The following is a 7,528-nucleotide window of genomic DNA, read 5'->3' as shown; positions in this document are numbered from 1 at the left end:
AATGTTATTTTCAGTAATAAAATAAATAATTAAGGAAGAGCTGAAAGTATAAATTTGGAAACAATTTGTTTTTCGTATATTTTTCCCAAATGCATACCAAAAATTTTAATATAAACGCTTTAAGATGTCTATTTTACCAAATAAAAAAAAAATCTTTATCAGAAAACCAGTTTTTACAGACTTTCCCCTAGTTCACTCTTTCATACGTGCTCCAGGTTCATACGTCCCTGACTCTTTACGTTTTTAGACTCTGGATATATTGCCACAGTCACTCCATAGACCGACACTAAATCCAGGTTTCACTCTATTTCAATGATTATTTTTTATTGTGGCAGAAAATCAATTTTTTAAATTGAAAATTCAACTTTTGAAATTTTAGTTGAAAATGGATCGTTTTTTCATTCAAATTCAACAACTTGGTTAAAGTTAAACTACGTTGTTAATAAATAATTTTATCTGTGCGAGATCCATTTTTTCGTTTGAAACTTTAACTCTTTTTTTTATAGTTTCTTTTCTTTTGTAGATATAAACTTCTTGAACAGCAAATTTAACTATTCCAGTTTTTTAAGCAACATGGACTGTTTTTTAGTTTAAAATTAAACTATTTGGTTAAATCATAATATTTTTTTTGGTAACGATTTAACTATTTCAATGAAAACTCGGCTTCTGGTTTGATAATAAAACCATTTTGCTAAAATTTCATCCTTTTGGATTGGAAATTCACATTTTTCGGTTGACATGTCATCTTTCTGGGTTCAAACTTGATTTTTTATTGCTGTTATTAAATCTAACTTTTTTTAAAAATTTAACGATAAGGTTAAAAATCGAGTTTTCTTCTACAAAATTGATCTCGTTTGTTTAAAAAATCATTAAAAAAATGCTACGTCTGCTATAAAGTCTATTATTTCTTTTTCATTCGAACTTATCTCTTTTGGTCAAAAATTCTACTATTTGGCTGTAAAGTAAAATATTTTGTCGAAAAGTAATCCTTTTTTTTCAAAAAAACAGATATTTCTTTGTAACACCCATCTTTTTTGGATACACAATTCGTCAGTTAAATTCGGAGAAAAATGAATTTTTTGTTATAACTTCGACTTTCTTCCGAAAAATTGGTCTTTTTGTCTCAAAAATAGAACTTATTTGTTGAAAATTCGATTCTTTTGTAGGAAAGTTCAACTATCTAGTTGAAAATTATTTTTCTTTATTGAAACAACTTTTTTGTCGAAAATTCACCAATTTTGTAGAAAATTGTTCGTTTTTGGTATATCTAAGTTTTTTTATTTTACACTAAATTCTATTTTGGCTGGAATATTAAAATTATTACACCTTTTCTTAAGAATTTGTCTTTTTTGGTTAAAAATTCCACTAGGAGTTAGAAATTTAGATTACTTTTTTAAAACTTTGTTTCATTGGTCAAAATTTACCTACCTTAATAATTATTTGTTCTTTTTTGTTGTTGAAAAATAATTATGTTGACTGAAAATTCAACTTTTACATTTTTTGTTGAAAACTGATCGCTTCTGGATGAAAATTCAACTGCATGGTTGAAGGTTCAAATAATTTGTTAAAAATTAATTTTGTCAGTAAAAGATCTATTTTTTTTTTGTTTGAAAATTTATTATGCTTCGTTTATTTGTAAAAATAAATTTTTTGAATTGATTATTTAACTATGTAATTTTTAGTTGCAAAGTTCTTCTCTTTGGTTGAAAATTATGTTATTTAGATATATTCAAGTATTTGGTTAGAAATTAACTGTTTGGTTTAAGATTAATATTTTTGGGTTGAAAATTAAACTGTTTTCTAAAGTTTTGCTACTTTTGTTAAACATAAATATTTTTTTGAATTCATTTTTTTTACAGATATTGAATAATTTTAGTTGAAAGTTGTTTTCTTAGATTAAAAAATAATTTTAAAAACTTTAAATGTAACTATTCTATTTTTTGCTAGAAAATTTTGCACAGTAAAAAATTGTACTATTTGGTTGAAAATTTATATACAGTGAAACCACTTCAATACCCCTCCCGTTTATTATAGACCTTCCGAAAATTGACGCTGCACCGCAAATGGGTGTGAAAGTTGCTGCGGGGGGTGTGTGGTGGTCACTTATGCGTGGCCAATAAGGAGCGTTGCGGTAAGGCACTCTAACCTAACGTGCTATCTGCCTGAATGCGTCACGGTGTTTCGACAGTTCACTCAAAGCGGGAGACACATGCGAATTAGCACGGCAAAGAACTCAAGCAAAACAGCAGCAGTGTCTCGAGAACGTAGGATTTTTCGGTCCCCACCGCTTTCCCATCTGGGAGAAACACATGCAAACCTAGAGTGTCAGTGATTCGTCTCTGTTACATGTTGCAAAGATCAGTCTCGTGTAAAGCCGAAAGTGCACGAGTATGAACCCGAGCTCTCCCGATGTTACGAATGATGATCTAGCTGCTACGCAAATTTATTCCGGTTTGAAAGTTCCGAAATACCCTTAGAGTGATTACACTTACTACGAACAGGAAAATATCATTTACTGTATCATGGAAATATACATAGGAGACCAGATTTTTTCAAGCAAATTTTTTTATCAACCAAATTGTTCAATTTTTAACTTTAAAATCGAATTTAAGCTGAAACAGTAAGTATTTAACCAAAAATCTCTCATGAAAAAGAAGTATTGGTAAGCATTGGATCCAGTGCTTTTTCGCGAAAAAGAATCAGATTTCCAATACTTATTCACTAAAAAAGTATTAGATCAAATACTTACTAATATTTCTTTTTCATTAGGAATGGACTACTTAAATTTTTGAAAATAATGGAATTTTTAACAAAATAGTTCAATTTTCATCGAACAAAATTAATTTTGAAGTAAAGAAGATCAATTTTTAACCACAAATGGAACAGTTCAATTTTCATTAAAAAGAATTAATTTCGAATAAAAAAAATCGAATATGCGACAAAATAGTGAAATTTTCTAACAAAGAAATGAATTTACGAACAAGAAGACGAATATTCTTCTAAACAGATGAATTCCTAACAAAATACATGAACGAGAAACCACATAGTTGAATTTTCAACCAAAAAAGCTAAACTTTCAATAAAAAATTAAATAGTTATAGTTACAGTTTAAATTAATTATAATAAAAAAACAAAGTTTTAACAAAATATTTAAATTTTTTAGCGAAAAATTGAATTCTCAAACAAATAGTATAATTTTAAACTAATAATTTTCTACCGAAAAAAAAATTCAGAATTTTAAAAACAAATTAAAAAAAAACGAGTTTTTAACAAAATATATAAATTTTCAACGATAAACGGTTATAATACCAGCTTAAAAAATAAATTTGCAACAAATTCTTTTTGTTTAGCAAAATAGTTTAATTTCTAATAAAATACATGAACCTTCAACCAGTAAAATCCACTGGAAAGGGTTTATACGTCCCTCACTGTTTACATCCGGAGCGGGCTATAATGAGTTAGTTTCCACCCACCGTCACCCCCAAACTCGGCGTTATAGAAGAGTTTCACTGTATTTTGTACTTTATCTTTCTTGATTGAAAATGAATCTGTTCTGATTGAGGATTTATATATTTTTCTGCAAAATTTGTGTCCTTTCGTTGAATTTTACAGTTTTTTATGTAAAATAAAAATGTTTTTGGTTCAAATATAAACCATTACATTATTATTTTGACATTTCTTCTTTTTTGGTTGCAAATTAAATTACTTGAATGCAAGTTTAATTTCTTTATTAAAAATTTATTTTGTTGTTGTTGAAGATTGATATTTTTAGTTAGAAATTCATTTCTTTGGTTAAAAAATCGTTATTTTTTGGTGGAAAATTATTATATTTAACTGCAAATTTAAGTATTCCATTTTTTGTTGAAAATTTATTTTTCAAGTGTAATAATTTAACTACTTTGTTAAAAATCCTGCTATTTTGTTAATTATTATTGCAAAAAGTGAACTCTTTTGTTAACAAATGATCTTTTTTGGTCGAAAACTTAATTCTGTTATTGAAAAATTGTCTTTTTGGAAAAAGGAAGTCCTTATATATAATAAATATTAATAAATTAGTATTATTACATATATTAAAGGATAAAATGTTTTCATTTTTCCAGTAACTTAAAAGTTCTTTATTTTTCTAAATTCAAGAATGAACTAATATCGTGAATTGGGAAATTTTCAATTGTTTCTATTTTGGGTCAACTTTCTTTTTATAAATCTTTCAGTTTCATTAACAAAAATTGTTGGTAGTTTAATTTATGTTAGATGATTTACAATTTCTGAAACTTTTATTTTTTTGAGAGTTTTCTGTTTCTCTAACTATAGATTTGGTATCTTTAAATATTAATTTGCTATTTTTGGTAATATTATTTCATCTTAAGTTCAAAGAGTTTATTTTCTTCAATCTTTCCTGTAGAAAATATTTGATCGTAATGCAAATAATCGTCTGCAGCTTAAGCTACTTTACAAAAAATGTCCTTTTTTGGGTTGAAAATTAATCTTTTTTAATCATAAATTAAAATATTTGATCAACAAAATTTCTTTGTTAAGGATTTTTCTCCGTACACGTTTCGAGACGCCGTGAAGCCGAAAATCATGTGTTGGCAATAGCGTGTATCCGTATGTCTGTCTGTTGGCCCGACCATCCGTAAACGCGATAACTCTAAAAAAAGTGAACGCATCAAATTGAGCTTTGGTATACTTTTTCTCGGTGCTGAAAGAAAGAGCGAGTTCGTCAACCATCCATTTTGGATAAAAATTCAAAAAGTTAGAGCATTTTCAAAATTCTTGAGACCATTTATTGAAGATTTAAAAATTGTATGTACGGCTATTTGAAGTATCCAGAAAACAGAAAGATTTATTCTTATGACTTTTTTTGATAAAAGAAAATTATCAGAGTTATGGCATTTATAAAATCTAAAGAATGAATTAAATTTTGAATTAATTTAATTTGACAATATTTATTTTTTGAAAAAACTGGCACAAGCTACAGAAAAAATATTAGTAAACAAAAATTGTGGACCTAAAACATATTTACAAATTTTCTATAAATCACTTTTTGATGGGACGCGTAGTTTTGGTTTTAATCATGAACATGACATTAAAAATAAAAATGAGAATTTTGTGAAAAAATGACGCAGGGTAAGGAAAAAAAATTGAGGTTCAAAATTTGCTCACCCACAAAACAGATAATAAATTTGTTCTAATTTATTACTTTTGCATCATTTATGATTAAAAAAGTTTAAAATTTATCGAAATTTGACACAATATTTACATTTCGCACCAAACGACGCGAAATACGAAAAAATCTTATAGATGAATTGTAGCTCTGGAAAAAGTCCTGCGCACTGTTTTTACCATTTTTCGATAGCAGTCGTTATTTTGGTTTTATTAATCGAAAATATTTTGAAAAAACTCCAAATTTCCCATTTTCTTGGCGTGCTCAAACTTGACAGCGAAGCGAAACGCGCGCTCATTATTTTTGACATAAAACTAATCTTCTGGGTTTGAAAATTCCTATTTTTTGGTTAGAAATGGAACGGATTGGATGAAAATTAACACATCAGTTAAACTTTAAATAATTGTTCTTAGAACTCAACTGCTTTACATAAAATTCTTCTATAGGTATGATAGATAAATAATTTGAATGACCTTTTTTGTCCTTCTTGACTAAAAAATCTTTATTTTTTGTTACTAAAAATTTGACTTCTATATTTTTAGTTAAAATTTTAGCTTTTTTAGCTTAAAATTAAAGTATTCTGTTGATTACATTAATTTTTTTTCGGTGGAGAATTAATTTTTTAAACTCAAAATTTAACTTTTCTATTTTTTGTTAAAAATGGTTCGTCTTTAGCAGAAAATTTGTGTATTTGGTTGAAGATACATGTATTTTGTTAAAGGTTTCTTTTTTTGTGCAACTTTATGTTAAAAATTAATTTCTTGAGCTGAAGATTTATTTATTTCGTTAAAAATCTAACTATTTTTTTATTATCCTTGTTTTGTTTAAAAAAATTAATGTTTAGAATTGAAAATTTAGTTACTCCATTCGTGGATGTAAATTGACCGTTTTTAGCAAAAATTAGACTTTTTTAATTGAAAATGCACATTTTCGGGTTGAAAATTCAACTGTTTTGTTAAATTTTGGTATGTGTGTTAAACATTAATAATTTTTATTTATAATGTAACTATTCCACTTTTGGTTGAGAATGTACCTTCTTCAGTTGATAATTCAACTACATAAATATTAGGTGAAAAGTTGAATTTCGTTGAAAATTATTTCTTCAACTGAACATGTAATCATTATATTTTTGGTTAGGTTTTTTTTCTGGTGCAAATTCCACTATTTGTTATTCAAGTATTTAATTCAAAATTGATCAGTAACTTAAATTCTACTATTGATACTAGTGAAAATTCAACTATTTGGTTGAACGTTGAACACGTTCTTTGAAAACTCCTTTTTTGTAGAATATTTTTATTTTAGTTTAAAATTTATCTTTTTTGTTGAAAAATCGTATTTTTGGAAAGAAAGTTTGCCCTTTTAGATTGAAAATTCAACTGTCTTCTGAAAAAGTTGAAAGGTTAAAACGTCAATTTTTTGTTTGCTTGCAAGTTTAAGTCTTTGATTTTAGATGTAACTTTGTAGAAAAAAATTACTTTTTTCTAATTATGAATTGTAATATTTGTAGATGGAAACTGATCCATTTGGTTTAAAAAGTCAACTATTTTATCAAAACTTAAACTAATTTCTTGAAAATAAAATATATTTTGAACTGACATTTAAAATTCGCTGTTAAATGATTTTTGTTAAGATTGTTTAAAATAAATGGCATCTGTGCATATAAAATAAAAATAGCTAAAATGTTGATTATAATTTTAAAAAAACTTTGAAATATTTACATTCAAAGACATAAAATTTTCCAAATACAATTATAAAAGTATAATCAAGTTAAGGTTATATAAGCATTAGGTTTAAAAGAAGATTTACATATTTCCACAATTTTTAAATATTATTTTACTGTTTTTTTTGTTGAAAATATTTATTTTCAATTAAATACCAGGGGTAAAGTTTCAAAAATGCTTAGATCCGATTAATTTGAAACTCCATATACCTATGTATTTTGACGCGATGATCACGAATATGACAGTGAAAATACCCGAAAATTTGATTTCATGGTGAAAACCATGAAAAACTCATAAAAATCATGTTTTTTTTACGTTTATCTTAGTGAATAGTGAAAATTGATAAAAAAGCTTTAAATAAAAGTTGTAGATCCTTTGAAAATACATATTTTATGTAAAATATATTTTTACCATGCAACTGACAGTTTTCGTGAAAATAAGAGAAATGTCGGTACGAAGTGTAGAGTTTCTTAGGCCACACACGATACCCTTTTCAACGTGTAATGGGGGCGGAAAGGCACACCTATGAGACTGGCCACAAAAATAACTTAGGTCAGACACGACCTATTTTCCAACATGTCATGAGGGCGGGAAGGCATCCCAATGACTGGTCACAAAAATAACTTAAGTCAGACAAGACCCC

General features: G+C 26.8%; 1 protein-coding gene across 1 annotated transcript in view; it reads right to left on the bottom strand.

Annotated features, from left to right (window-relative positions):
• Window positions 1-7,528, bottom strand: part of LOC117178550 — a 55,391-nt gene that overhangs the window by 39,917 nt on the left and 7,946 nt on the right. The gene's annotated exons all lie outside the window — the stretch shown is intronic.

Source organism: Belonocnema kinseyi, chromosome 8 (assembly GCF_010883055.1).
Source record: "Belonocnema kinseyi isolate 2016_QV_RU_SX_M_011 chromosome 8, B_treatae_v1, whole genome shotgun sequence".
Classification (NCBI taxonomy): Eukaryota; Metazoa; Arthropoda; class Insecta; order Hymenoptera; family Cynipidae; genus Belonocnema; species Belonocnema kinseyi.
Note: the sequence above shows the minus strand (reverse complement) of the source record. Positions and strands in the feature narration are given on the sequence as shown.